The sequence below is a fragment of the Heterocephalus glaber genome, unplaced genomic scaffold (assembly GCF_053883595.1).
Source record: "Heterocephalus glaber isolate CG9 unplaced genomic scaffold, H.glaber_assembly_v1.0 deba00001444, whole genome shotgun sequence".
Taxonomy (NCBI): domain Eukaryota; kingdom Metazoa; phylum Chordata; class Mammalia; order Rodentia; family Bathyergidae; genus Heterocephalus; species Heterocephalus glaber.
The window spans coordinates 31,314,475-31,335,625 of NW_028258297.1; the positions used below are offsets into that span (position 1 = coordinate 31,314,475).

General features: G+C 52.9%; 1 long non-coding RNA gene across 1 annotated transcript; it reads left to right on the plus strand.

The window, feature by feature from the left end:
- The first annotated feature begins 1,527 nt into the window (after nt 1-1,527).
- On the plus strand, nt 1,528-17,320 carry LOC110346649 (uncharacterized). Its single transcript, XR_002390813.2, has 4 exons — nt 1,528-1,959; nt 5,829-13,299; nt 14,235-14,454; nt 14,603-17,320. It is a non-coding gene; the product is annotated as an uncharacterized LOC110346649 (long non-coding RNA).
- The last annotated feature ends 3,831 nt before the right edge of the window (nt 17,321-21,151 follow it).

Consider the following 21,151-nt stretch of genomic DNA (forward strand, 5'->3'; position numbering starts at 1 on the left):
TTCTGAAAACCTGGGGACTGCCGGCGAAATTCCCCTGAAGATGGATGTGCAGAGCTCCAGGACTGTGTGAGAGCTGAAACCAAGAGTGGTTCTGAGGGCCGCCGAAGCCAGCAGCGCACCCTGTGCTCCTGGGAATCTGCTGTCCTGTCACAGAAGCCTGGCGCGGGGTGCGGTGCGGAGAGGCCCGGCTCCCTGAAGGGCCCGAAAGACTGTCCTGGTGAGGGTCTTCCACAGCGGCCCCACTGATTCTTCTCTTGGGAAGAGCATGGCGCAGAGCTCGCTAGGAAGTGCATCTCTGCAGCCCGGACCCGTGCCGGACAGACCAGGGGCCGGGGGTGGCTTCTAGGAGGGGCTGCGGCTCTGAGCACCTCAGCCATCCTCATGGAACCCGGGCCCCTCCTCGGGTCGGTGTAGGAGGAGCATGCTCTGCTCTGACGTCCAGGAGCTCGGCCGGAGTCCTACTTCCTGCAGCAGTGGGTGGGGAGCCCCAGCTCACCAAGGGCAGTGGGCGATGCTGGCTCATCCTCAGCCCTGGTGGCCTCTGGAGCCCCACCAGTGGCTTTGGCTTCCGGGCCTCATCTCCTGCGATGAAGCAAAAGAAGGGCAGGGATGAGGGCTTCTGGGGCTTCTGCTGTCAGACACAGGTACGAGGCAGGAGCCTCAGGGATGGAAGGCTTCTCAATGCCAAGGTTCGGCTCCATCTGTGCTTGGTCCCCCAGGCATCTAACCGGGCTGTGTAGGGTACATGGCTTCTGTGCCACGGCAATAGCACAGAGAATGGAAGGCAGAGCCCATGGGAGCAAGCGCCCAGGAGGCTGAACTGGGCAGAGGAACCCTCTGAACTGCTCAGGCCAGTGGATCTCTCAGGACATCTTCTTGCACCCAGCTTGAGAATTGCTGTCCTGTTGGACACTGGCGTTCCAGGTCCATTTCCACCCCATCACTCTCAGAGATGCAACTGCTCCCCGAGTTACATCCCACCCTGCACGGGTGGCACCTGCTGCCCGTGTGCGGGGCCCCAGCTGGCCTGTGCTGCAGCACCAAGGGGCTCAGCCAGTCCTCAGCTGGCGCTTGGGCACGCGGACGCCTGGCAGGACCAGGGCATGGGCATGGCAAAGCACTCCAGAGGCACTGACTCACCGCAGGGCAGCTGCACGATCAGGGCTGTGCAAGGCAGCAGGTCCAGAGTGGTCTTACTCCAGGTGGAGTCTGAGCTGTGGAACAGTCTTCTACTTGCCCTGGATCAACTTCATGATTCCTCCACCCTGGGTAGTGGGGAAGCAGTGCGCATCCACCGAAACCTTACTTCGAATTTGACCTTTTCCTATGAGAGTGACGCAGAAACCCATTCTGTCTCTCGCTTTTTGAATGAGTAGTATTCAGTTCCAGTCATTTCATGAGACAGTGGACCCTTCATCACCAGACAGGCCTGGCGCTAATGATTTCCCAGTGGTGGGCTAAAATAGTACTCCGAGTGCGTGTAAGGTAGGCTGGGCTAAGCTGGGTGTTCAGTAGCTTGGGTGAGTTCAGTGCATTTTTGTCCTGAATGTTTTCGTTTTAATGATGAGTTCGTCTGGATGTGACCCCATTGTAAGCTGGAGAGCAGCTGGTTATGGATTTTGTAGTAAAGAAAGTGTTTTTGCTGTGTGGGGGTGCTGAGGATTGAACTCACAGGCTGTGAGCACTGCAGGCAAGGACACCCCTGAGCTCCACCCCACACATGCCCATACGTATACGTGGCCTTCGAACTGAGCGATGCCTTCAGCCTTTTATTTCTGGACTTGCGTTTTGAAACAAGGTCAGCCTGGGCTCAGACTTGCAGCCGTCTGGGAGGAGGGCAGGGGTCAGAGGCTCCGGCTGTGTTTGGGACATGGATGGTGTCGCCTCGGTGTGGCAGAAGTCTGTGCCTTCGTCTATGCCCTGGTGCCTTCTCAGAGTGGAAAGGTTGGCTCTTCTCTGGTAGGTGGGGTCAGCAGGAAAAGCGCCAGGTGGGGAGGACCGGGACCGGTGTGGGGATGGGGAGGGGAGGGAGGAGCAGAGTCCTGGGCCCCACAGCAAGCAGAGGCCGGGGCGGGGGCTGGAGGCCAGGCAGGAGCAAGGTCTGCTTGGCTCAGCTCAGCACTTGCAGTGCGGAGCGGAATGGGTGGTTTTGAGTTTTGCTTTCAGTTTTCACTCAGTCATTTCAGGATGAAGGCCGGTTAACGGCTGATCTCTCATGGTTGCTCCCGGACTGTTGGCTGGGCCCAGGGAGCTCTCTCTGGCCCTCGAGTACGTCCAGAGGTCCTGGGCACCCCTCGACCCCCACCTCGCACCAGGGCACACCGGGCCTTCAAGGATAAGTGGCACGCGCCTCCCTGGAGAGAGGCGGAGGGGAGCGGAGGCAGCACAGGAAGGGCCCCCGGGGGGCGGTGGCCAGGCAAGGAGGCCTGGAGTGCCAGGGCCACCACCAGAGGCAGCGAATCCAAAAGGGGCAGCCTCCTCCCTCCTCCGACCCTTCTGCTCCAAGTCTAGGGCACCTTCATGTCTGCCACATATCTGGGACAACTCTGATGCCCTTCGAAGGCTGAGATCCTTTCTCAGTGTGAGGGAGTAGATATTGCACTTCCGGCAGGCTTTACCACTGAGAAACCTGAGCTCAACCCAATTGCCCACGATCAGACGAGGAACATGCTGAGAGACTTGACTCAAGCCCAGAGCTGGGTGGTCAGCGTCTCCTTCTGCCCTGGAAATCCTGGTTTATGCCTGGTGCCCCACATAACGAGCGCCCTGGACTGGATGTAAATCACATGGCACCCTACTCAGCCCCTGCCTTTCCTCTGCACAGTCCCAAAGGCCAGCTCACAGGCAGCTGGGACGAAAGGAGGACGGAGGGCAGAACCTGGCGGGGAGTGCATGCAGGACGGGAGGCCAGGCAGAGGAGATGGCGCAGGCCAGTGCTGCAGGCCAGGAGCCCTCTGGAGAGGAATTGGAGCAATCGCTGATCTCTGTCTCCAACACCTGTGATCGCAATGACGTGTGACGCACAGCACTGCACCGCACAGCCTCTGCCGCTTTGTGCCACTGGGATGAGCATAGCCAGAGGCCTCAGCCAGGCAGTGAAGACTCTGCCATCCCGGGAACTGTGATTCCGTGCACCCGTGACCGAAGGGCTGGGGTCCGGACACCCACCCGTCACCCAGCACCTTCTGACCGGGTCTTTGTGAATGGTTGGAAAGCTGACACCCGGATCCCAAGCCTCACAGTCAGTAAAAGGAGCTCAGTTTTCCTTCTGCAGGGAATTCCAGAGCTCCCAGACCTCTTGGCCAGTTCCGCTGCACAGTCCTGCCTGGAAGCAGGGGGATGGTCCGGCCTTGAGTGGTCTGTGATCCTTACAGCCTTGCGTCAGGACGCAGAGATGCCCACTTCTGCTCCTCCCAGGCCCAGGCTGCAAGGCCTCCGGCCTGTGTTTAGGAGGTCATGGCCTTCTCGTGGGGCTCCCGGCCTGCTCTCTGGACTCCACTGCACCCACCAGCAGGCCCCACGCTCATTCTCTCCTGCACCCGGGGAGCAGCTGGGGTTCTCCCCTCCCTTCTCTCCATGGCACCTCCGACATGCGTTTGGGTTTCCCAAGTGGGAGGCAGAGCATTCTAGGGCTGGGGAGCAAAATTGCCCTTCTCAGGGGAGCCCCAGCCCCGTCCCACTCTTCCCTCAGACATTTGTGTCCCTGCAGGGCCAGGCGCACGTGGCCAGATGCGCATAGACTGCTGGCCTCCTTGGGGCAGCAGCTTGGGAATGAAGCCCTGGTTGGAAGGAGAGGAGAGAAACAGAAGCAGAGAGAGGACCGGAAGGAGAGGGAAGGGAGAGGGGAGAGCGTGCATGTGGCAGGGGAAGGAGGAGAAGAGAAACTGCAGAGGGCAGAGGGACCAGCCTGGCGAGGCAGCACTTTCAGGGTGTGGGCTTCCTGTTGGGCCCTGGGAGATTGAAGGGCTGAGGCAGGGGCAGCGTGGGGTACAGGGGGCCGTGAGCCCCGAGTAAGCCTTTCTGGGGTGGCTGGCAGGGCCGAGACTCAGTGTGTGTGCCCAGGCCTGAGTAGTGCTCCAACCCTCCCTGCTGCCTTGCACACCCTCAGGGGCGTGTGCAGCGCACAGGGGTTGGGAGGGCTGGGGCTCCTTCCAGAGAGGACGATGCATCGCATTTGCTTCCACGCCTCGGTGGGAGGAGCTGAGGGCTGGAGGTCCTTGGAAAGGCAGCTCCTCAACCCAGGCAGAGGGCACAGAGGGCGGTGCTGAGGAGGGCAGTGGTGAGCAGCTGCTGGCTCTGCAGGTGCCAGGAAGAGTGAGGAGGTAGTGGCCTCTCCTCCGCTGGAAGCAGCAGACCCCCCAGCCTCGCCTGCCCTTTGAGGACCAGGACAGTCGTCACATACCCAAGTGAGCCCTGACATTGCTACTATGCACACCTGGGGAAGATGAGAAGAGAATTCCCAGGCCAAATAATATTGAGTTAAACAAAATTTTTCAGGGAAACTTTCCTATTTTAGGTATTTTGCTTGTTTATTTGGGGTTTTGCCTTAAGGATTTCTCAGAGCCTTTAATATGTAAATTCCCAAGACCCCAAACTTGCTGGCTCTGGTAGCTCCTGTTCTGTTTGTTTTGTTCTGCTTCCTCCCAGCAGCCTTTCTGAGGCTGTGGTCTACTCCCTGACTTACTTCGGAATATTTTGCTTCTATGTTGAAGTGGGGAAAAGAAGCCGATAGATGTGGGAGTGGGTCTTTAGGCCCTTTCAGGGCTCAGGGCCTCTATGCCATCCCACCTGCTAGCAAAGCTCTCTGAAAGCCCTTCAACTGGATCAAGGGTTTGGTTAACTTGCTTTTGTCCTCTGTGGTCTGACCCTGGATGAACTGCTCAGTTTCTCTGCTGCGAGCATTTCTGTGCTGTATTTTGAGGACCTCCCTCTGAGACTTGTTCTGATTATTTCCTCCAGTGCTCTGTGAAAGCCCCTGTGGGCAGCAACTCCTCTCTGCGCCCTCAATGGTGGGATTGGATGGGTACACCAGGATCTGGGCCAGGGGACTGCATCTGTCTCCTCTCTGTCCCACAATCTCTCCTAGGCTCCTGCAGGCTCATTTCCTCCTGCTTGAAAGCAGCACAGTTACTGAGCTGAGGGAAAGTGGCTTATAAACCAGGTCTGCTTGTGGAGGAATATGCTATCACACCCTGCCTGTTGGGACAGGGGAAGCAAGGGGAGGGTCCTGTGGTGATCGACTCCTACCTGCCCCAGCCAGCCACGCATTTCTCCACTCACCCCTGGCCACCCGGCCAAACTGAGGGACAAAGGAAGGGGGCAGGGATGCTCCTGAATGTCTGAACATGAAAGTTGCATTCAAGAGGCAAACAGAACGGAAAACAGAAAAAAATTAACGTTAGGTCAACCTTAGGTAGCTCTTCATTCATGCATCACTGTCAGTGGACAGGATTCCCACCCAAGGTGAGAAATGGGAGCTCTGGGAGACTTCATCCATCCTGTCCACTCTCCAGTAGACAGCTGTAAGGATGGAGCGGTCGAGGGATCCGACTGAGTCACACAGCCCGTTCCCAACAGATCCGGAGGCAGAGCTTGGTGTTCTGAGAAGCAGACCACAGCCTCCCGTCCTTCAAACCCATGGTCGTTAGCCCCATGGGTCTCTCAGTGGCAGGGGAGCGCTTTCAGGACGGGAGGAGCTGACGTTTGCTCAGTCCATGTGCAGGCTGCCCTGAGGACACAGCCGGGGCCTCTCTGACGCTAGGTTGCCAAAACCCAGGGCGATTGAGGGGAGCTGGAATTCCATCTCCCTCCCTCCCTCTCTCCAACAGGGTAGAAGCAACTGCTGAAACCCAGCCAGGCACTCGGAGCAGAGCCTGAGTCACGGAGACAGCAGAGAGGCACCCCTCCCTTCCCGGGGACCTGGGGAGCCAGGGGGCCATGACTCCTCAGCTCTGCCACCTCACTGTTCCTGTCCCCACAGCAGGTTCGCTGCCACAGCCATGAAGCTCCCACGAACCACGGAGCGCAAGGACATGGTGCGCGAGGACCTGAGGCCGGGGAGCCGTGGCTAGTCTCTGTGTTGCTGCCATGCACACTCGCTGGCTCTTGCGCCCACAGCCACCACCTCTGAGAACCAGCATGGGCTTCCCATCAGTGAACCAGAGCTGGGAGCTGTGGGTTTCCAGGGCTTCCCAGGTGCCCCTCGTCCCAGGCCGGCCCCTGTGTTGGAGGCCTGCCCGCCACACTCCTCATCCAGTTGCTCCTTCTGCACCCTGACTCCCTCTTCCCCAGCACCCCCATTTACCCGAATTCCACAGTGCACGTTTCTAAGTTCTCCTTTATGAACAAAAAGTAACATATTGCGTGTGCTCCCTCCTAACTGTGGATACGGCGGCCCTTAAGGGAAAGAGAGGCTTTGGGGACTGGAGCTCCCCAGGGAGCCTCATTATGCCTGTGTCCAACTTCGTAGGCTCCACAGAGAGCCCTCGGCAGAGCCTGAGGGTCCACAGGTGCCCGTGTTCTGGACAATGCCTCGAACACAAGCAGCACGCCCTGGCTAACAGAGGAGCACAAATGCCTGCAAGTCTAGGGATAAGGCGGGGCCTTACGGGACACAAATATTTTTGTCCTCATTTTCTCACAGATCCATAATATAATTCAATTTCTCTTTTTTTTTTTGTACCGGGGATGGAACTCGGGACCTTGCGATTGCAAGGCAGGTGGCAGAACCACTAAGCTAAATCCCCGGCCCTTAATTTCTCGTTTTTAATGCAAGAGAGAAACACCTCTCCTAGGACTTCCATTTGGTTTTACAAACAAATTTTTTTTTGGTACCGGGGTTTGAACTCGGGTCCTTGTGCTTGCAAGCAGGCGGCCGTCAAAAATGTTTTAGTTTGAAATTGTAGGAGACAGTTTTCCGTGGATTGTTTGTATTCCTGCACGTCTTCTGAAGAGAAGGGTAAGGCGGCACCCTGTGCTATCAAGGGAGTCGTGTTGTGAGCAGCTTTGGACAACAGAAAGAAAATAACCTGCAGTCTAGATGCATCTGCCCAGAAAAGCAAACACCAAGAAGAAAATGAAGTTACTTTCAACAGTTAGAACCAAACTGAGCTTACCACCTGCACTAGAGGGATCTCCCGACAGGCGTGTTTCAGGAAGGAAGGTTCCAGCAGGAAGAACCCAGGGGCAGGAAGGGCCGGGGCCCGGAGAGAAAGGTGAGGACACCAAAGGGAGCAACGGCAACAGTACTGTGTTGTTTTTTAGTCTCAATTTCATTCATCGCTACTCTGATCTTCATAATTTCTTCCCTTGTGCCAACTTTGGATTTGGATTGTTCTTGTTTTTGTAGAACCTGCGGTGCATCATTAGGTTATTGATTTGGGCTTGAGCTGTTTTTCTGATGTGGACATTTATAGCTATCAGTTTCCCTCTGAGGACTGCTCTCATTGTGTCCCATAGGTGCTGGTATGTTGTTTTGGTATTACTGTTTAATTCTAGGAGCTGTCTGATTTCTTCCTTGATTTCTCCTCCGACCTATTGATTATTCAAGACTGTATCTTTGATCTCCATTTATTTGCATGATTTTTGTGGTTTCTTTTGCCATTGATTTCTACTTTCATTGGACTATGATCTGATAGTATCCATGAAATAATTTTGATTTCTTTTGTATTTAGTAAGCATTGCTTTATGGGCTAGTATGTGGTCTATTTTAGAGGAAGTTCCATGTTTTATTGAGAAGAATGTGTATCTTGTTGTTGGGCAGAAAGTTCAGCAGACATCTCTTAAGTCTCTTTGCTAAAAGGTTGCGGTTTAGTTCTGATATTTCTTATTGATTTTTTTATCTAGTTGATCTATTTGGAATAGTGGAGTATGGAGGTCCCCACTAACTGTGCTGTTGCTTGCTGGATCTTTTATGTCCAGTATTTTTTATGAAGGTGGGTGTACCAGTGTTCAGTGCATACATATCTGTAATTGTTATCTCTCCCTGTTGAATTTTCCCCTTAATTAATATGTGGTGACTTTCCTTGCCTCTTCTGATCAGTTTTGGTTGGCAGTCCACTTTCTGAAAACAGGATGGCTGCTCCTGCTTGATTTCTGGCTCCTGTTGCATGGAATATTGTTTTCCATTCTTTGATCTTTGGGCTAGGATTTTCTTTTTCAGATTAACTGTGCTTTTTATATTCAGCACACTGTCACTGTTGGGTATTGAATTGTGATCCAACCCATCAATCCAAGTCTTGGCTAGAGAGTTGGAAACATAGACACTGAGAGTTATTACTAAACAGTATTGCCTTATTCCTGTCATTGCATTGTTTTCCTGCTGCTGACACCTTCTATATTCCCTTCTGCTTAACTGTTCACCCTAACTGGTACATTTATTTCACTAGACTTTTTGGGATTTGGGGCTTCATTGTCTCTTTGTAGGATATCCTTGAAATTTTTTTTGGAGTGCTGTTTTGGTGGTCTAAATTTCTTAAGGTGTTCTTTGTCATGAAAAAAACTTACTTCTCCATCAATTTTGAAGCATAGTTTTGCAAGCTATATTCATGTGATTGGGAAATTGTTTTCTTTTAGGGCTTGAAACATTTCACTCCAAGTGATCCTGGCCTTTAAGTCAGAAGGAATAAATCAGAGTAGAATTAATGAAAGAGGAAAATAAGGAACAAAGTTGAAAGTTGCTTCTTTAAAAAGACAAATGCAATTGTAACAGCCAGCAAGAGTACCAAAGAGATAAAGAGAGAAGGGAAAAGCTAACATTAGAAAGGAGAAAAAGAATGTAACTATGGATTATGAGTTGAGTTGTGTCCCAATAGATATGTTCATGTCCTAACTCTCAGGACCTGTGAATGTAACTATACCAAGAAACAGAGACTTGCGGCTGTAACTGAGCTAAGACGAGGTCATCAGGGTGAGCTCCAATCCCATGACTGGGATCCCAGTGAGAAGAGCAGAAGAGGCCAGGTGTCAATGAAGGGAGGCCACCGCACGGAGATGAAAGCAGAGATACAGGAGGTGATGCATCTGTGCCAAGGAATGCCAGAGTTTGCCAGCTCCTGGCAGGAGCTAGGACAGAGGCGGGGTGCTCAGAGCCCCTGAAGGGCCGGTGCTGTCCGTCATCACTGTGATTTCGGGTTCCCAGCAACTGGAACGATGGGGCAGTGCAGGTCTGCTGTAAGCCATCCAGTGTTTGGACGTTGTTATAGCGGCCTGGGGAATGAGTATACTACTGACAGCAGGAATTAAAATGCAGTGGAAAAAGAATATGTTCATTTATTACCAATTTCAAAACTTCAGTGAAAAGGACAGACTGCTACTGAAATGATATTGCCAAAATTGTACTAGAGGAAATGGAAATTCTGTATATGACCATTTAAAACCATTAAATGTGGATAATAATCATCTCCCAAGAGAATATCAATCCCAGATGATTTTATAGGTGAGATATTTTGAGCACTGAAGAAAAAGATAATTCTAGTATTATTTCACTTCTAATATTGTTTCTAGTATTATTTCTAGTATTATTTCACTTCTATAGACTGGGAGGAAAGGGAACATTTCTTAGATCATTCTATGAGGACAGCATAACCTTAATACCCAAGTCAAGCATAGTTGTAGGAGGGTAAAAAAATCATAGAACCATTCACTAACAAACATGTATGCAAAAATTCTAAACACAACCTTAACATATTGACATTAGCTACAATTAAAAAGATAGTCAATTACGTCTGAGTTGAATTCATTCTGCAAATACACAGTTCATCAGCATTAGGAAATGTATAATTGTTGTTCACAGAATGGTTCATTAAAAGCAGCAAACTGCGTGGTCCCCTCAATGAAGGTAGAAAGCATTTAATAATGTTCAATATTTGCTTATGATAGCAGCTCTTGCTCAACTAGAAGTCAAAGGTGACTTCCATAACCTGGTAAGAGTTTCTGTACATGTACGGTTGCATGAAAGGGCCTGCATGCCTGTCTCTTCTCTTCTTCTCTCTTCCCTTTTTTCCTTCTTTTTTCTCTCACCTCCTCCTCCATTCTCCTTTTCTCTCTCTCTCTCATGCAATTATAATTACTACATATTACACATTAAATATTAAACTTTCCCTCTGGGTAGTAATAAGCTACAACTGTTTGTTCCCATTGTTTTTATTCAATTGTGCTCAAAGTTCTAGCCAGTACAATAAGAAAGAAAAAGAAATGAAAGTTATAAGGAATGAAAAGAAACACAACTACTATCTTGGCAGATTGTCTGATTATCCACACAAGTGACCTAAAGTATTTTTCAGTCAAATTACTAGGAAGAAGAGGAAAGTTTATCAAAGCAAGATGAAAGACTGCTTTAAAAAGTTAATTTTTATGCACCATCAAAATCCAGACAATTTAAATAAGATAATGCAAGGGCAACAAAAACTAAGATTAGAGGAATATTTAACAGATGAGCAAGATTTTTATGAGGAAACATGTAAAACGTTACCAAAATTAACACACCTCATTTGGAATGCCCAAATAAATATAGAGAAAACATAGCCAGGTGTGGTAGTGGATCCCTGTAATCCCAGCCACTTGGGAAACTGAGGCAGGTAGATTGCAAGTTTGAGTCAAGACTGGGGCAAATTAAAAGAAAAAATAGAAAAAGCTAGGGTATAGCTCAGATCTCCACAGTGGGGGAGGGGCAGGGAAGGAGAGGGGAGAGAGAGGGAGAGAATAGAAGGATGGATTTGGATAGAAGACTCATAGTGTGCCAGGGTGAATTCTCCTAATTTTTATTTATTGTTAAATTCTGTGGAATTGCAATAAAAATCCCAGAAGTTGTATTATTTCTTTTCTTTTGGTGGGATGTGGCAATCTGACTCCAGAATTTATTTGAAGCATAAAAGAGCAGAAATAACTGAGTAACTATGAAAGTCAAGGAGATGCCAGGTGTAGTGGCACAGGGCTATAATCCCAGCACTCTGGGAGGCTGAGGCAGGAGGGTCACAGGTTCAAGCTCAGCCTGGGCAAACTTAGTGACTTAGATCCTGTTTCAAAATAAAATTTTTAAAAAGTGATGGGGATGTAGCTCAGTGCAGAGGGCCTGGGTTTAATCCCAAGTACAATGCATACACATGAGTCAAGGAGAGGAATTATCCAATCAGACATCAAGACTTACTAAAAAGCTGTAGTAATTAAGATAACTGGTACTGATAAAGGGACAGACAAATGAACCACACATAATAGAGTCCAGAAACGACTCACATCTATTCAGAAAGGTGATAGAAGACAGATGATATAGTCAATACATGGTGTAGGGACAAAGGTTTCCCATATGAAACAGTGTCTTTTCCTTACACAATATGTGTATCCAAATACACACAAAAGTTTTAGATGAAATAGCATTTAAGTACAAAAGCTGAAACTTCGAAGTTTGAGGGTGTTGCTTAGTGGCAGAGTTCTTGCTCAGCATGAGCAAAGCCCAGAGCTCCATCCCCAGCACCAAAAGGCAGAGCAAAACACAAGAAAAACCATACACTCCTTAAAAGAAAACACTGACATTGATTGAATTCCAGATACAGAAGGGTTTTATAAACAAAACAGAATATGCAAAACAACAAAAAGGAATGGACAGGTAATTTGGACCATGTTAAAATGAAGAACTTCTGGTCACCAAAAGTCACCATTAAAGGAGCAAAAGGATAGAGACTGAGAAATGATGTTTAGGTAGCCAAAAGGGAATAATATTACAGGTGCATGCCTGTGATCCCAGCACTTGGGAGGCTGAGGCAGGAGGATCATCATGAGTTCAAGACCAGTCTGAACCGTGTAGCAAGATCCTGTCATAAAAAAATTTAAAAATCCACCAAATCACTAAGAAAAACACAACAGGAAAATGATCAAAAGATACAAACAGGAATTTTACAGAACAGTAAAGATGAACAAAGGAGGTACTGCTGGGGTGTAAAGCACTTGCCTAGCATGTGCGAGGGCCTGAAGAGAAAGAAAAAAGAAAATGGAAGGGAGAGAAATGGCATAAAAGATCCTGGCAGAAACTTCCCAAAGAAGAGATCTGATTTGCAAAACAGTATTTGACCGTGCTTGATGTCATCCGTCATTAGGAACGTACAAGTTGAAGCATTCTAAGATGGCTCTGCATAGCGGGTAGAACAGTTAGCACTGGAAGGAATATGAGCAGTGCTTGGTGAGAATATGCGGCACACCGGGGACACGGGTACACAAGCTGAGGAAGCAGTTTGGCCTGTGCTTGTTCAGTTTAACACTTTTGGAGCCTGACCTGGCACCCTCCCTCTTGGCATTTATCCTCATTTTTGTGAGGGAGTCTGCCGCAAAGCCGGCACAGGCACACGAGTGTTCTGGTGGCTCCATCCCTAATGGCCGAGCACTGAGAACAACTGCGATGGCCGTGCGTGCGGGGCAGGGACAAGCGAGTGCGTTCCTGGGCAGTCAGGCGTGGGCTCCGGGTGAGCAGCAGGAGCGCTGCGGCAGAGGGAGCCACGCTCGGGCGCCCTCCACTGTGCGGTCCCGTGTGCAGGAGCTGCTGGAAGAGACGCAGGTAGGGCTCAGGAAACCCCAGTGCCTGCCGAAGCCAGAGCACGGGAGCAGACCCTCCCCAAAGGGACCTAGACCCTCCTGGGGGCCGAGGCCCACGTTACAGGTAACAATGGGCTCAGGGGCACAGAAACCGCTGGCTTCAACCTCTCGTCATCGTGAGCCCTGGGTTCGGGAGGCTCCACTCACTCCGAAGATCTTTGCCTCCGCTCCTGCCACCCAGAGGCGGTGGTAGCAGCGCCTCAGGAGCCCATCCTCCTACTCCGCTCTTCCAAACGTGCCCCTGACACCTGGCCACGCGCAGGGCCGAGTCTGTGCCTGAGCACCCCCGGAGCCCGGCCTGGCTGCCTCCGTGTCTCGGGTTCCTGCCCCCTTGGCAGCACGAGGTTGCCCCTGTCCCCTTCACGGGAGAGGGACCGAAGGCCGTCCTAGGCCCTGCGGGGCCTCAGCACTGCGACGCCCGCGGCCCTGGCCCTGAGCCTCACTGAACAATGACCACGACACTTGGTTCATACTCGGTGCTCACCAGTTTTGCTTTTTAGATCCACAAAAAAGACCCGGGAGCAGGAAGATAAGAATAGTCCTGAGCTCACAACGCGACTGCGGCTCCTCTGAGGTCTGAGATTTCCTATTTCTGGTTATTCTGTTGGGCTTCCCAGACGACCACATACCTGAGCCAGAGCAGTACTTAAACTGTTTCGTCCTTTGTCCATGTGACGCCCATGCTGACCCTGTGGTAGACATCGAAGTTTCTACTTGGTATGTGAATTAAGGACCAAAATGAACAAAGGAGCGGGACGGGGTGGCTGAATAATACCAGCGGTTAGAACTGGTCCCGTGGGGAAGAGGGGATGCAGGGGCACTCGGGCGTGGGGCAGAGCAGGTCCGAAGCTGCGGGTTTGGATCTCAGCTCTGCCACTGAAAAGCTGGGACCTCTCTTATCCCTGACGCCCCTGAGACGCAGATGCATTGCTACCTCTGGGAACCCGACCCCGAGCAAACCTACAGCACCATTAGGGGAGGCCGGCCTGGGGTCCAGTGTCACCCTATGCGGGCTCGGTGACCGCGGTACTTCACTGTGCCAGCAGGGACAGCCTGGGGCCACCTGGTCAGGGAATGCTCCCTCGGGAAGAGGTGGCAGCAGCTGTGTGCCAGCGGCAGGGTGGGGCGGTCATAGGGGGCGTGCACCCTGAGCGTGGGCTGGGGTGGAGACGCGGATCCCAGTGAGGACGCAGCTGAAGCCTTGGTCTATTTTGAGGCTTCAAGACCTTCCACGGGACCATATGTCTCCTCTGTGACTCTTGATGGAGGGAGGGAGGGATGGTGACACGGGGGTGGGCGGGAGGAGAGACAGCCGGGGAGCCCACCCTGCCCCCGGGCTCTCCCCTTGGACTCCGGCCTCCTGGCAGCACCTCCGGAGCCCAGATTTGCCGTCTGTGAAATGGGGGACTGATGCTCGCAGCTGACCGTTCGTCCCTCACCGGCTGAGTAATAACGGTCAGGACAGAGCTGTACGAACGTGCAGGCTCAGCGAGAATGAGGCTTCCTGGGGCGTTGGCGACGGGCGGGGAAGCACCTCCGAGCCCTTCCTGCCGCTGAGCCCACGGGCCCCGCAGCGGAGGGCAGGTGCGCCTCCTCCCACGTCACCGAGATCACGCGGACGCCACCTAGGGTTAACAGGCTTTACTTCACAGAGGCAGAGATGTCCGGAGAGCCCAGAACCGAGCCCTAGGAGCCACATGGCTGGCCCCGCCCAGGAGGGGCCCGACGAGACAGCAGCAACCTTTTTCTCAGGAGGAAAGCCTGATCCTGTGAGGCCTGAGGACACCCACGGCCCACCCTGACAGCCTCCCAGCGCCCGGCTGGGCGGAGCCTGCTGGTCCCCCGTAGGCGCAGCAGGTGAAAGGCACTTCGGTACTTTCCCTGCTAGACGGGGCTGGGGGTTTCGGGGTGCAGCATGATCTGAGAACGTGTGTGCGCGTGTGCACGTGTGTGGGGGGGATTTCAAGAAGGGGCAATACTGTTTTTTATATGCAACTCTTCCTTTTTTCTTTTTCCCCAGCAAACCACAGAGCAGCTCCACATTCTTTGGCAGTTTCCTGAGAATGAACTTCATATTTTGAAACGGGAAAAAAGGGGGGTAGGAGTTGGGGAAGAAATGAAATAGAAAGTAATCGCTGCCCTTGTGCAAGCACCCCTCCACACACGACTCCAGACACTAAGGAAGTGAGACGAGATCTTTTTCATGAATGGCTTAGCTCAGCCTTTGCAGAGCTCCTCTCTCCCATTCAGCACATTCAGGCCTCACCTCTGAGGGTCTGAGGCACTGGCTGATGGCCCAGGGACAGAGCAGCCTGAGACCGCAGGCGACTGTGTGCGCACAGGGGCCTTCCCTGCAGCGACTGCAGGTCTGAGGTGGGGCTCCGGGCCGGACCCCGGGGAGGCCCAATTCCAGCAGGCTGCCCTGCTCCTGCAGGCTGCACAGGACCCAGCCTGACGGAGACCTGGGGAATGCTAATGCGGCCTGCAATTGGGTTGGAGAGAGCTGTAGGGTCCTCCCCACAGGGGCTGTGGGGCCATTAGCTAACTGTGGCGCAGCTGCAGGTGGGAGCTGGGTGAGGAGTGGTAGCAGCAGAAGCCTGGGTTCCCGGGACCTGGGCAGTGGAAAGGCAGCTGGAGGACCTTGATTTCATTTTGCTGTGTTTCTGGGCCCTCAAGGGTCAGACGGGGAGATGGGGCTCCCCAGGGATGGGCCTGGGCTGTGGCCACATCTCCTGAGAACCCACAAAGCCAGTATACCCTCAGGAGGAGAGGGGCTGGCTGCTCCTTGGAGCTCCAGGCCTGGCTGTCACAGACAGGTGGCCCAGGGGAAGGAGGCTGTGGGAGGAGGACAGGGGACCCAAGCTGAGACCAAGGAAGGAAGTGCCTGAGACCCCACCTGGCACTGGTCTCTTTCCCCCTGTCCTGCAGCCCCTCCTGGCAGGGACGAGGGGACATCACTTCCGTCCCCTCTCAGTGCGCCTCCCGGCCCTCACCCTCGGCCACAGGGGATCCCCACACACCGGGCCAAGGCAGGGCACGGATGAGTGACCTTCAGAGTGCTTCCCCACTTCCGGCCGGGAGTCCTCCCCGAAGGCTGAGCCAGGGCAAGGCCGGCAGCCGCATCCAGCTCTTTGCAGCTACTGGGCCCAGCTCTGGGCGCTGGGAATGGACTCGGAAATACCAGTGGGCTTTGTTTGGGTTGTTAATCACAGCGAAGGAATGATGTCCATTCCTCTGGACTTTCTAGGAATTTGCTTGCAGCTGGAGTGTCCTGTTCCAGGTCCCCTCGCTAGGAGCCGGGCTGCAAGCAGAGGCCTGGCCTCAGGGAGGGGGTGTGCAGCTCTTGGTGCTGCAGGTGGGCACCCGGGGGAGACCAGGCCGGGGCCCTCTGCTGGGTGCTAACTGGGGCGGCTGCTGTCTGCCCTCCTGGCCTCTCTCACTCTCAGGAGCAGGAGGGAGCTGAGAGTCTCCAGTGCCACTTAGGAGGGACGAAATCCAGGCGGCAGTGATGGAGGAGAGGCCCAAGGGCAGCTCTTCGCCAGGCCCGCAGAGGGCTGCCTTCCCCAGCACAGGCCGGGGCCTGCTCAGCTCTCCCTCCTGTGCCTTCCTGTCGCCCTGTTGACAAGGAGGAAACGGAGCCCTGGAGAGAGCAGGAAGTTGCTCCAAGGCTCTGCAGTTAGCAGACAGCAGCCCTGGGGGTCAGGTCCATTTCTGCCCGGTTTCGGTTTCGCAGAGCAGGGTTTAGCTACCACCTTGATTTCTGTACATAGTTTATTAGCTCAACTTTGGTGAGAACCCGAGGTTAAGTGCTCCCCGAGGGTAAAGACAATCTCTTACTTTCTTCCCTCTTTATCTCTACAGTTACCAGGAACGCATTTCACAAGCAGCTGCTAGAACATGCTGGGATGGGGCCTGGAGGCTCCGGGGCAGGAAGGACCCCCAGTCTGCAGCAGCACCGCCTCCAGGCCTGCTGCCGGGCCTGGCCTCTCCAAAACCTACAGGCTTGCCCTCTGGAGCGCCTCTGCACCCCCAGCGCCTTGTGTTCAGTGCTGCAACCAAAGGAGTGGTCCTTTGCTTGCTAGTGGAGTTAGTGCGTTTCTTTTTAGCTTTCTTGCCTGTGCCACTCTTGTGTTTTCTCAGCGGCTCCTGGCTTCCTCCCTCTCTGAGCTCCTGGGCCAGCTCACACAGCCTCACGGTCAAATCCCCTGAGAGGGCCTCGGAGGGGCCGGGGCCCAAGCCAGAGACCCCTGCTGCTCAGCCTAGGCTGGGGTCCAAGGCCTCGTGGCAGCCTGGCAGGGGAGCAGGCTCCTGGTCCTGCTAAGGACCTCCCTTCCCTTCCCTCCTTTGAATAATTGTGGTTTATGCACCCGAAAGTTACATTAATCTTTACAAATTAACACAGAAAGAACACAAGAAATAGCGAAAACTTGGAAGCAGCTCAAGTGCCCGTCAGCTGGAGACTGGGTAAAGAAAATATGTTTTGTTTTGTTTTTATAAAATGGAGTACTACTCAGCCATAAAGAATGAGAAACTCGAGTCATTTATAGCTAAATGGATGCATTTTGAGGCCATACTCTTAAGTGAAATAAATAGGACACACATGTGTAAATACGAATAGTTTCTCTAGTGTGAGAAACAAAGTGTAAATAAGGATTAAAATGAATAATTGATAATGTGAAATAAGAAGAAAAGGTCCAAAGGGGTAGGGCAAGTGGGAGGGGAAGGGGAAAGGAAAGAAGGGAATGGAATTAATATGAGAAAATGAAAAACTGGAAACAAAGTCTCTGTAAATAGGGATGGATGGAAGGGTTGAAGGGAGGTCAGAGGAATGGGGAAAAAATAAGAACCAAGAGAGATTAAGTAAAGGTGCAAATTTCCAATGATGAATGCCATTATATTGTATGCCTAAAATGTACCAATAAAATAAAATTAAAAAAAAAAAGAAAGAAAGAACACAAGAAGAAAGGTGCAGCTGGAGGGGCTTTTCATAGGACTTTATAACTGTGAGTCCCTCAAGGCCACAGCACAGAGCCTTTCTGGCCGAGGGCCTCCTGCTGCTCCTCCTCCTCCTTCTCGGCATCCTCCTTCTCCTGCTTTACACTTTCCATTTGGTTTTCTTTGCTGTGCTGGGAGGGTACCCATAGCCTCGTACCTGGCAAGTGCTCCACCACTCAGTTACACCCCACGATTAAATAAAATCCTTAGCATGATATCTAATATAGAATTTCTTGATTTATGCATATATATATATATGTATTTGTTTGTTTGTTGTTTTTGAGACAAGGTTTCAATATGTAGTTCAGACTGGCCTTGAACTCTCTGTGTGGCCCACACTGCCTCAGACTCACAGTGATCCTCCTGCCTCAGCCTCTCCAGTGCTGGGATTACAGGAGCACACACCATGCCTGGGCAAATGCTAATATTATTAACATCTTTGCCACTCATTATGGTTGCTTGAAAGGGATAAAAACAATAGCCCTGTGATGATATTACTGTGAACCTCAGTGAGAACAAACTGGCTCAGGAGCAGGGTGGAACTGGGAGGCAGCCTGTAGCTGCTCTCAGCAGCCACATGGCCAGGGGCAGGGTGGTGCCCAGGGCTCCGGGGGCCTGGTCTCCACCACACAGTGGCCCTCCAGCTCCCACATTTCCTGAGTTTGGTCTGCACAGAGTGGGGTCCCAGGCAGAGCCTGTGGGCCCTGCCCTCCCTGGGAGGACAGGTTGCTGGTGCCCAGTGGCAGTGACCACAAGGAGGTTCTTAGCATAGCCTCTAAGGACCTGGAGCCCAGAGCCGGGCCCTCCCTCTGTTCTCGGCTGTCTGCTCCACCTGCCACAGGGTTTCAGTCGCTCAGGCAGCCGGGCCGATCTGCAGGCCCAGTGGTCTCTGCTGACCTCCAGCTACTGGAGCCCTGGCTTCCACTGTCTTCCTCCGCCTGCAGCTGTTCTCGGCTCTGCAGAAACAATGCTGACTTCCATGACAAGAATGTGTCACAACTGACTCTTTCAATGCAGAAAAGTATTTCAGGTTGACTGATAGGCTTGTCCAAAAGCATTCTCTGGAACATAAAATAGTGATAAAGAGCCCAAAACGGTGTCTGACAGAGTGAAGGATTCAGTGAATGTTGGCTCTTACTATTACGATCTCTGGGAGTTAGGAGATTAAACTAATGGTGCCGTCCAAGCTCCATCATGCTTCTCGGGCAGTGCAGAGCCTTTTCCTCTGGGAATTCTTCCCACTTACCTTGGCTTCCGTTCATCTCTGTCACTCGCTTGCTCATTCATTCACCAAACCCTCTTCAGTGCTTCGGGCTCTAGGTGTTGACTATCTCACAACTAGCGACAGACAAGAGCCCTGACCTTAAGAATTTCACACTCTGGTGAGTGGACCCGACGGCTGACAACTTACATTTTCTTACAATTTTCAGTCAGATATCTACTGAGCACCTACTGTGGGCCAGATATAGTTTTCAGGACAAAGGATGCCACGATTATGACCATTAATCGTGGCGCGTCAACTTGAGTGGATTAGGAAACGCCTGGCAGATTGGTAAAGACAGTTCTGGGCGTGTCTGTGGATGACTGACATGTTGGTCAGCAAACTGAGGGGAGACCCCCGGATGTGGGCAGCACCAACTAGTAGCTGTGTAGCTGGATGACATAAAGAGAGAAGGAAGGAAGGTTTCGCATGTTGGGTGGCTCCAGTCTTCTCACCACCCGTGGTGCGGTTTCTTCAGCCTTCCAACAGTGCGTTTCCAGGCCCCAGGCCTTGGATGGGGCGGTGCCCTCCATCTGGCCGTCCTCTTGGATTGCTCTTCCTGGCTGACCGTCCAGCTCTTCAGCATGCATGTACCCAGTGTGGATGCTCCTGCCTCTGCGCCCACAGGTGGCCTGGGCCTGTCCCGCCTCTGCTTAGTGCATCCGCTGGCACGATTATCCATTTGTCTTCTACCGAATGTGTTCCTCCAGAGAGCCCTAACGAGTCCAAGGAGGAACAGGACAAGCAGTGCTTCTCAGCCTGCAGAGCCTCCCTGTTAGCGGACAGCCAGCCATAATGATCTGAACAAAGGACCAGAAAACAGGATGCTGAGCGTATGAGGACCAGGGGCCTGCCAGGGGTGATGTGGGAGAGGAGAGGGTGCCTTGTTGAGGGAACTGATGTCCATAATTTCTGGAAAATACAAGTTGTGACCCCCTGTCCTGGCAAAACATGGCTGCAGCACTGGTGGCCTCCCGGACCGGCTGGCCTGCGGGAAGGCTCTGTGACTCCACAGCCTGCCTGTCTGCATGCTCCTGACACCCCGCCGGACACCACCTCTGCTGTGGGGGCCTCTGAACCAGCATTAGCAGGGAATCGTAAAGCTGCTGTTCCCTTGAACGAAGACACTGAAAAGTGCCACTAAGAAGGCCCACACCAGCGCCCAGCCTGCCTTCTCCCCCCGGACACACTGTCTGGCCAGTTCGACCGCGGAGCCCGGAGAGCTCCTCGGAAGGAGGGCAGCGCTGTGCCTGCACCACCTCCTACCCACCCCACCCGAGTGTGCGCAGCAGCCAGCGGTCTTGGAGAACACGAGATCCAGAACTTGCAGCCCAAAGCCGGCCTGGGGCTCACAGCTGTCATCCCAGCATCCAGGAAGCTGAGGCAGGGGCGGAAGTTCAAGCCCACCCCGGGCAACTGTCTCAAGATATAAAATACAAGATGTTCTTGGAGTCCAACTCACTGCGGAGATTCAATCCCTAATACCACAATAGTAACAAGGAAAGAAGAGGAAAAGTGCAGCCTACATAGGGCCCTGCCTGGGCGTGGAGACAGCCGAGGGCCCCCGGCCAGGGAGTGGGCGCCTCCCACTCAACAAGCTGTGGGGTAAACTGTGGGGTCCCCGCGCGCCATCCTGGGGGCAGAGAACGGATCCCACTGCTCTGCCCCGCCCTTCTCCCCGCCTCCTTCCCTTCCCCAGGCGCACCCCAGCCTGTGGCTCCGCCTCACTCACAAAACTCCAGCTGCGTAAGCCCCACAGCTTGGCAGGTCCTCCTTTGAGAACTTGTGAGTCACAAGCTGCCCTTTTCGAGTTTCTTTCCCTCTTGTGTCCCTCCAACCTCGCTCCTGCTAACGTGCTGATGACTAACCTAGCTTCCCATCCCTCCGCCCTCTGCTTCCCCTCTCTCGGGTTGGATAAATAGCAGTGTTTCGCAGAAACCACAGAACCCGGGAGCGAGTTCATTCTGACTGGAGATGCACTGGGCTCTCTGGGGGCGCTGCAGGGGGCTTCGTGCCACCAGCTGGCTGGGCAGAAGGGCTGTCCCTGCAGAGGCGGGTCCGTGAGGGGCCACCTCCAGGCAGGTGGGGTCCGCAGGCCACTTCCCTACTTCCCTGCTCCTGGGTGGGTCCTCGCTTCCCGGTCTCCTCCTCCTTTATGATCCCTCTGCTGCCTGGATACCTCAATGTTCACTACATTTCAAAGGGCCTTTGAGTGGAAGTGAGCATTGATTGGTATAATTATTGGGAGCCATTCACACTTTAGTACAAACTGACCAATTTGGCTGCCACTAGCCCAGAAGTTGAGTGGAAATT